Raw genomic sequence first — 9,863 nt, forward strand, 5'->3', positions numbered from 1 at the left:
TCTGGGAAGAAGTGAGGAGCGCCTCTGCCCGGCCGCCCCGTCTGGGAAGAAGTGAGGAGCGCCTCTGCCCGGCCGCTCCATCTGGGAGGTCTACCACGGAGGCCAGAAGCAATGTGGGGGCTGGACGTGGTGGCTCACGCCTGTGGTCCCGGCACTCTGGGGGGCGAGGCGGGTTGATCACTTCGGGCTAGGAGTTTGAGACCAGTCTGGCCAACTTGGCGAAACATGAAAAATACAACAGACAAACTAACCAACCAACTCAGTGACAACAAAACAGGTCTACCCTGGAGTCATACTCTAATTTTTTCTATTTTCCTCCCTTTCTGATCCTTTATCCCACTTTCTTTTTCTTCCTCTTCCTTCTCCCTCTTCTTTGTCAAATAGAGGATTGAGTTATTATCACTGATCCATATAAAGTCCCTCTCTCATTTATTTTAACTCCCACCCCCCATTTCTATTCCCCGACTTCCCATGTGCAACCTTCCTAATATGTTTGATACGCATCTTTTTGTTTGTATGTATTTTTAGAAAATGTTTATTTTTTGTGTGTGTGCAAAAAAAATTAATAAAAAAAAAAAGAAATGGGGAAAGGATTCCCTATTTAATAAATGGTGCTGGGAAAACTGGCTAGCCATATGTAGAAAGCTGAAACTGGATCCCTTCCTTACATCTTATACAAAAATTAATTCAAGATGGAGTAAAGACTTAAATGTTAGACCTAAAACCATAAAAACCCTAGAAGAAAACCTAGGCAATACCATTCAGGACACAGGCATGGGCAAGGACTTCATGTCTAAAACACCAAAAGCAATGGCAACAAAAGCCGAAATTGACAAATGGGATCTAATCAAACTAAAGAGCTTCTGCACAGCAAAAGAAACTACCATCAGAGTGAACAGGCAACCTACAGAATGGGAGAAAATTTTTGCAATCTACTTATCTGACAAAGGGCTAATATCCAGAATCTACAATGAACTCCAATAAATTTACAAGAAAAAAACAAGCAACTCCATCAAAAAGTGGGCAAAGGATATGAACAGACATTTCTCAAAAGAAGACATTTATGCAGCCAAAAGACACATGAAAAAATGCTCATCATCACTGGCCATCAGAGAAATGCAAACCAAAACCACAGTGAGATACCATCTCACACCAGTTAGAATGGCCATCATTAAAAAGTCAGGAAACAACAGGTGCTGGGGAGGATGTGGAGAAATAGGAACACTTTTACACTGTTGGTGGGACTGTAAACTAGTTCAACCATTGTGGAAGTCAGTATGGCGATTCCTCAGGGATCTAGAACTAGAAATACCATTTGACCCAGCAATCCCATTACTGGGTATATACCCAAAGGATTATAAATCATGCTGCTATAAAGACACATGCACACGTATGTTTACTGCAGCACTATTCACAATGGCAAAGACTTGGAACCAACCCAAATGTCCAACAATGATAGACTGGATTAAGAAAATGTGGCACATGTACACCATGGAATACTATGCAGCCATAAAAAATGATGAGTTCATGTCCTTTGTAGGGACGTGGATGAAGCTGGAAACCATCATTCTCAGCAAACTATCACAAGGACAAAAAACCAGACACCACATGTTCTCACTCATAGGTGGGAATTGAACAATGAGAACACAGGGACACAGGAAGAGGAACATCACACACTGGGGCCTGTTGTGGGGTGGGGGGAGGGGGGAGGGATAGCATTTGGAGATATATCTAATGTTAAATGATGAGTTACTGGGTGCAGCACACCAATATGGCACATGTACACATACGTAACTAACCTGCACGTTGTGCACATGTACCCTAAAACTTAAAGTATAATAAAAAAATAAAAAATAAAAAAATAAAATGAGTGGGCCGGCCGGGAGCGGTGGTGGCTCATGCCTGTAATTCCAGCACTTTGGGAGGCCTGGGGCAGGTGGATCACCTGAGGTCAGGAGTTTGAGACCAGCGTGACCAACATGGAGAAATCTCGTGTCTACTAAAAATACAAAATTAGCCGGGCATAGTGGTGCATGCCTGTAATCCCAGCTACTCGGGAGGCTGAGGCAGGAGAATCACTTGAACCCGGGAGGCGGAGGTGGCAGTGAGCCGAGATCGTGCCACTGCACTCCAGCCTGGGCAACAAGAGTGAAACTGTGTCTCAACAAAAAATAAAAGAGCAGGCCTCCTTTTCCTTTAACAAGAAAGCCTCAGATCTGTCAGAAAAGAGAATAATGTAAACAGCTTCTAGGGGACAGAGCCACGTGGGGACATCCGAATACAGTCTGCCCTGTCAAGCTGCTATTACATATTTATCCCTTTAATGCCTATGGGCCTCAAGTTGTAATACTATTAGTAATAATTAACACTTACTAAACTCTTACTGTATACCAGAGACAATTCCAGACACCATACAAGTTTTACCTCCCCAAAGCTCCATGAGTTATATACCTTCCTCAAATTGACAATGCTAGAAAGTGCCTAGATTTGAAGTCTAGCTGTGGAGCGCCACACCCTTAGCCGCTTGGGCCAGTAATGATGTCAGCAGTGACCAATCCCTGTGGGGTCTGACAATTCTCAAAGTGTATCCACACACAGGGTTGAGGGGATGTAGATGAAACAAAATTGGCCATGAGTTAACAAATGTGGAATCTGGTGACAAGTCCGTGGCAGTTCACTGAATGGCTCTACTGGGTAGGTTTAAAATTTGTCCCTATGAAAAAATGAAAAATAAAATTAAATGCCTGATATCCAGAACTCACCATATGCCAGAGGTGATTTGGATTGTTGACTAGAAGCCGTCAGAGTTCCCCACCATACCTAACCCTTCACAGCCCCAAACCAGATGTTTGGCCCTAATGAGAGGTGACAGCATGCTGGCCGTCCTCACAGCCTTCGCTTGCTCTCGGTGCCTCCTCTGCCTGGGCTCCCACTTTGGCAGCACTTGAGGAGCCTTTCAGCCCACCGCTGCACTGTGGGAGCCCCTTTCTGGGCTGGCCAAGGCCGGAGCCTACTCCCTCAGCTTGCAGGGAAGTGTGGAGGGAGAGGTGGAAGCGAGAACCGGGGCTGCGTGTGGCACTTGCGGGCCCCTGGAGTTCCGGGTGGGCGTGGGCTTGGCGGCCCCCCCCCGCCCCCTCAGAGCAGCCTGCCGGCCCTGGGCAATGTGGGCAATGAGGGGCTTAGCACCTGGACCAGCGGCTGCAGAGGGTGTACTGGGGCCCCCAGCAGTGCCAGCCCACCGGCGCTGCGCTCGATTTCTCACCGGGCCTTAGCTGCCTTCCCACAGGGCAGGGCTCGGGACCTGCAGCCCTCCATGCCTGAGCCTCCCACCCCCTCCATGGGCTCCTGTGCAGCCCAAGCCTTCCCGAGTGCCACCCCCTGCTCCATGGCACCCAGTCCCATCAACCACCCAAGGGCTGAGGAGTGCGAGCACACGGTGTGGGACTGGCAGGCAGCTCCACCTGCAGCCCTGGTGCAGGATCCACTGGGTGAAGCCAGCTGGGCCTCTGAGTCTGGTGGAGATGTGGAGAACCTTTATGTCTAGCTCAGGGATTGTAAATACACCAATCAGCACCCTGTGTCTAGCTCAAGGTCTGTGAATGCACCAATCGACACTCTGTATCTAGCTGCTCTCTGGTGGGGCCTTGGAGAACCTTTATGTCTAGCTCAAGGATTGTAAATACACCAATGCGCACTCTGTATCTAGCTCAAGGTTTGTAAACACACCAATCAGCACCCTGTGTCTAGCTCAGGGTCTGTGAATGCACCAATCGACACTCTGTATCTAGCTGCTCTGGTGGGGCCTTGGAGAACCTTTGTGTCAATACTCTGTGTCTAACTGATCTGATGAGGACGTGGAGGACTTTTATGTCTAGCTCAGGGATGGTAAACACACCAATCAGCGCCCTGTCAGAACAGACCACTCAGCTCTACCAATCAGCAGGACGTGGGTGGGTCCAGATAAGAGAATAAAAGCAAGCTGCCCGAGCCAGCAGCGCCAACCCGCTTGGGTCCCCTTCTACGCTGTGGAAGCTTTGTTCTTTCGCTCTTTGCAATAAATCTTGCTACTGCTCACTCTTTGGGTCCACACTGCTTTTACCAGCTGTTAACACTCACTGCAAAGGTCTGCAGCTTCACTCCTGAAGCCAGCGAGACCACGAGCCCACCGGGAGGAACGAACAACTCCAGACGTGCCACCTTAAGAGCTGTAACACTCACTGCGAAGGTCTGCAGCTTCACTCCTGAGCCAGCAAGACCACGAACCCACCAGAAGGAAGAAACTCCGATTCCGAACATCAGAAGGAACAAACTCCGGACACGCCGCCTTTAGATCTGTAACACTCACCGCGAGGGTCCGTGGCTTCATTCTTGAAGTCAGTGAGACCAAGAACCCACCAATTCCGGACACACTAACATGTGAGGGAAAAGCAGTCCAGGAAAGGAGTCAGCCAGACGGGCCACCCAGATGACGACCAAACCCAGGATCTTTGCCACAAAGCACAGGGGACACCTCCCACATGACACACCGTGAGACAACAGGTCCCAGAGAAAAGGCCTGCCCCCAATCAAAAAAGCTGCCTAGATGCATGTCAGAGTGATACAGCCCACCATTATCAGAGGACAAAACCTCCCTCACCTCCCTAAAAACCCCAGGGACTCCTGACCCAAGACACTCGCCCAGACCCTCTCAGGATATTTTGACCACGTCAAGCGCACCTCCACTTCCACCCCCCCAACCCCTAATAAACCAAGGCCCATCAGGCATCAAGGCCTGAGATGGCCTCCCCCTAACCACCCCGGTCACCACTTGGGACATATCCAGCCCCACCCAAAAAAACAGAAAAACTCGGTGATGCAGGACTCAAAACGCTCCCCAGCCAAAAACCACCCAGGGATGTGCGGACCTAGCCACGTCCCCACCCCAGCTGCAGGGATGTTAGTCCATTTGGCCCTGGCAGAACTCATCCCCACAGCCCAAATAAACCCCAGGACGCACGACTGGGGCCACCCTCCCTATTCGAAAACTGGTTGACCCAGAATAATCCCTCCTGGTTCAAGACAGACATTAGAGTTCTAGGTCACTCTCGTCCCCCCGAGGGGAAAAAAGGTCCGCGGAGGTCCGGGCAAGCAGGGGCTCACCCCATCGCCCCGCCCCAATGAGCACCGCGAGCCGAGCCCCTTCCTCCGAAAACCAAGTATCTCCAACCCGCACTCCCCATCGGCCACACTCTACCCCGCGACCTAACCTACGCCCGGCCTTTCCCGACCCTCCTTTCCCCACGAGAGAGGGCATCCTGGGGCCAAGGAGCCCCGGAGGCCGCGCTCACCAGAGCCAGTGGGCCCAGAACCTCGGCCGCCGACCGACGCCAGAACTACAGTTCCCAACATCCTCGTAGGCTTCGGCTCCCACTGGCCGCCACAGAGCCGCTTCTGGACCGTGCAATGGTTATTTTTCTAGGACAGCAGCTACTGCAGTGACAGCCTTTCCGTCTCTGCTTAAAATACTCATGCTGAAAACAGGTTCTGGCTACCGAGTGAAGTCTCTGTCCCCTCGGCCCGTTCTGCAAAAAAAAAAAAAAAAAAAAAAAAAAAGACTACACTCCCCACAAGCCTCTGCGGCAGCTTCCGCAGGCGCTTCCGGAAGCTGGGGGTCAACGGGGGAAGTCATTTCTGATTGGCGAATCTAGCGGGAGCAGTGCGCTGGCTGTCAGGCGTGCGTTGGCTACAGAGTGTCCTGCACCGGACCGACTGAATTCCCTGGGCTGAGGCTCCATAGCACGCGAACTACCTTACGTCAGCACTTACATAGTGCTACGCTGGTACCTTCTGTAACACGGCAGTTAGGGGTTTGCGGATCAGACCTTCAGCTCATAGGAGGAGCGTTTAAATCTTAATGGCAAATACACATTGAATTAAATTTTACTTGTTACTGAAGGGGAAATAAACCTGACCTCACGCCCTTGGAGTATTTCCATGAGAAATCTATGTATCAGTGCTCCTTTGATACGTACCTGATACTTTCGAAAGGCTGAATAAGCACCTGCCAGCTTTACAAAATAGGAATGTTTCCCCCAAAGGCCTGATGAGCCATCTCTTTGAAATGTAAACAATGAAGAAGATAGTGCCCTTATCTCCCTGTCACCTTGGGAGTTTAACTTAGGTGCCTAGCTCCAAACTGGTAACCGCCCGCTTGTCATAGATAAAAGTTTTATTTTTTCTTTTTGATAAAGGCAATTAACTAGTGTAGATGGCTACTCCAATTACCAGGTGAATTTAGAATGAATTATGAAAAATTGTACAGCAAACAATGTCAAATCCTCTTACAAGGGGGCAAATTACCATTAATTTTGAGGACATGTTTGTAATAGATTGTATCTGCCCAACTAGATAAAAAGTAAGATCCCTTTCTGTCTGGCATCTGGTTAGCAGATTGTCTATGATGTGCTTCCCAGTCCAGTTCAATATTATTTGGTAATAAAACTGTTCTTCTTTTCTACGTTTGTGAAGGGGATTTTCTGGGTTAGCAGGAGATTTTGTTTTTATTTTCTCCAACACCTCCTTCCATCCTCTTATTTCTTTTCACCTTCCCAATATCAGCCTTCTGAGACTTCTCTGTTCTCCAGTACTCAGGAGATAGAGAACATGGCCCCAAGGCCATTGTGAGCCAGGAGACAGACAAACATTTCTTGATATTCTGTCCTGCCTTTCACAGAAAGGACCAATTCCCTTCTCTTGTCTTGGAGGCTGCCATGTTAGTACTGGGCAGAATCTCTTACTGAAACACCAGGGGTTGGGTCTAGGTCCTGCTGGTTGCCAGTCAGAAAGCCAATCACTGAGACAACGAGTATTGCAAGGGAAGAAGGCTTTAATTGAGTGCTGCAGCCAAGAAGATGGGAAATCAGTCTCACATCCATCTCCCTGATTGACCAAAATCAGGGATTTGTATAGCAGGGAAGAAATGTAACTATGTATGGGAAAACAGAAATTAGGGAGAGGTAAGTTGGAACAGGAAAGAGGTGATTGGTTAGGCAATCATGACTGATGAGGAGTGTGGGTTCTCATTGTCCATATGCAATGATTTGTTAAGTTGCAGCTCCTTAATACTATCTGGGAGGCCTGATGGTTGGTGTTCCTGAGAAAGGAACTCAGGACAAATGTGACCTCAAGTTTTAAAACTGGGGGAGTCCATTTCTTTTCTTTCCTTTTCCTTTTCTTTTTCTTTTCTTTTCTTTTTTTCTTTTTTTACAGGGTCTTGCTCTGTCACCCAGGCTAGAGTGTGGTGGCATGATCACCGCTCATGTAGCCTCAACCTCCTGGGTTCACGTGAGTCTTCCACCTCAGCCCCGAGTAGTTGGGACTACAGGCACATGCCACCACACCTGGCAATTTTTTTTTATTTTTTGTAGAGATGGGGTTTCACCGTGTTGCCCAGGCTGATCTTAAATTCCTAGGCTCAGGTGATTCTCCCACCTCAGCTTCCCAAAGTGCTGGGATTACAGGCATGAGCCACCGCACCTGGCCTGGAAGGACCAATTTCTGTTTATTCAAAGAAACCATAAACATCAATTCTGTGGGACAATTGGGACAGTTTCAAATCCAGCCCTTGACCTGGAGCCCTCCCTCAGCATCCCTCTGTGCTCCATGTGACTGTTATTCATCACGCGAATAAAATCTATGGAACAGTTGAGTTAAAAATACAAGGACAGATGTGACATCAATGGGAAATCTCTATCCCTTCTGTTTAATTTTGCTGTGGATATAAAATTCCTCTAAAAATGAAGTCTATTCATAAAAAAGAAAATTAGGAAAATTTTGCAATGTTTTACTTGCCCCTCACCCTGCTTTCCTCCCTGGCTCTTCAGCAGTCTTGAAGCCTACATTCACAGCATGGGATGCAATTTTGGCAGACCCACAGCTAACATCATACTCAATGGTGAAAACTGAAAACTTTTCCCCTAAGGTCAGTGACAAGACAAGGATGCCTACTTTTGCCACTTCTATTCAACATTCTACTGGAAGGTCTATTTATAGCAATTAGACAAGAAAAAGAAAAGCCATCCAAATGGGAAAGGAAGAAGTAAAACTATCTCTATTCACCGATGATGTGATCTTGTATATAGTAAACCCTACATTTCTATAACTAGCAAACGATTTGAAAATAAGAAAATAGTTCCATTTGCAATAGCATCAAAAAGAATAACATATTTAGGAATAACCTTAACTAGGAAGGCACAAGATTTGTACACCGAAAATTACAAATCATTGCTGAAAGAAACTGTATAAGCTCCAAATAAATGAAACTACATACTGTGTTCATGGGTTGGAAGGCTTAATATTGTTAAAATGGCATTACTCCTCAAAGCAATCTACAGATTCAGTGCTATCCTTGTCAAAATTCCAATGGCCTTTTTGCAGAAATGGAAAAGTTGATCCTAAAGTTCATATGGAATTTTAAGGGACCCAGAATAGCCAAAACAATTTTGAAAAAGAACAAGGTTGGAGGACGCACTCTTCTTAATTTTAAAACTTAATACAAAGCTTCAGTAATTAAAACAGTGTGGTACTGCCGTAAAGGTAAACGTAGACCAATGGATAGGACTGAAAGTCCAGAAATGAAACTATAGAGAAATGGTCAATTGCTTTTCAACGAGGATGCCGAGACCATTTAATGGGGAAAGAATAGCCTTTTCAATAAATCGTGCTGGAACACTGGATAACCACAAGTAAAAGAATGAAGTTGGACCTCTACCTCCCACTGTATACAAAAATTAACTCAAAGACAATAAAGATCTAAATATAAAAGCTAAAACTCTTAGAAGAAAGCATAAGGGTTAATTTTCATTACCTTGCATCTGAAAAATTGTTTCTTAGATGTGACACCAAAAGCAGAAGCAACAAATGGAAAAATAAATTGGACCAGTCACAGTGGCTCACCCCTGTAATCCCAGCACTTTGGGAGGCCAAGGCAGGAGGATCATTTGAGCTCAGGAGGTCAAGACCAGACTGGGCAACATAGGCCACTTCTCTATCAAAAAAAAAAAAAATCCCCCCAAAAATAGCTGGGCGTGGTGGCAGGCACCTGTAGTCCCAGCTACTTGGGAGGCTGAGATGGGAGGATAGCTTGAGCCTGGGAGTTCCAGGCTGCAGTGAGCCATGATTGTACCACTGCACTCCAGCCTGGATGACAGAGTGAGACCCTGTCTCAAAAAAGAAATTGGAATTTATCAAAATTTAAAACTTTGTGCACCAGAGGACACTTCTGGAAGAGTGACAAGGCAACCCACAAGAATGAGAGAAAATATTTGCAAATCATATATCTAATAATGGCCTAGTGTCCAGAATATATTAAGATGTCTATGACTCAATAACAAAAAGACTAACAACCCAATTTTAAAATAAGCAAAGGACTCAAATAAACATTTCAAAGAAATAACCGCATAGAAAACAGCCAGCAAGAACACACCAAAAAAATGCTTATTGTCACTAATCATTGGAGAAACACAAACTAAAACCATAATAAAATACCATTTCACACCCACTAGAATGGCCATAATAAAAATACTTTTTTAATGGAAAATAACAACTGTTGGCAAAGATGTGGAGAAATTAGAACCCTTATGCTGTACATTGCTGATAAGAATGTAAAGTGTTCTGTCTGTTGGGGAAATCCATTTGGTGATTCCTCAATAAGTTAAACATAGAATTAGCATTTGACCCAGCATTTCCACTCCAAGCTATATACCCCAAAGAATTGAAAACAGGTGTTCAAACAAAAACTTGTATAGAATGTTTACATCAGCACTATTCAGAATAGCTGAAAGGTGAAAACAATCCAAATGTTCATCAGTTGGTGAATGGATAAG

General features: G+C 46.1%; 1 protein-coding gene across 3 annotated transcripts in view; it reads right to left on the reverse strand.

Annotated features, from left to right (window-relative positions):
- The window catches only part of ZNF343 (zinc finger protein 343), a 33,628-nt gene extending 28,084 nt beyond the window's left edge, over positions 1-5,544 (reverse strand). For all 3 annotated transcript variants that reach the window (XM_032142999.2, XM_032143001.2, XM_058432882.1), the window contains exon 1: positions 5,328-5,544. The gene's annotated coding sequence lies outside the window, so the exon portion shown is untranslated. The remainder of the gene's footprint in view (positions 1-5,327) is intronic.
- Between the last annotated feature and the right edge of the window lie 4,319 nt (positions 5,545-9,863).

This window comes from Hylobates moloch, unplaced genomic scaffold (genome assembly GCF_009828535.3).
Source record: "Hylobates moloch isolate HMO894 unplaced genomic scaffold, HMol_V3 SCAFFOLD_21, whole genome shotgun sequence".
NCBI lineage: Eukaryota > Metazoa > Chordata > Mammalia > Primates > Hylobatidae > Hylobates > Hylobates moloch.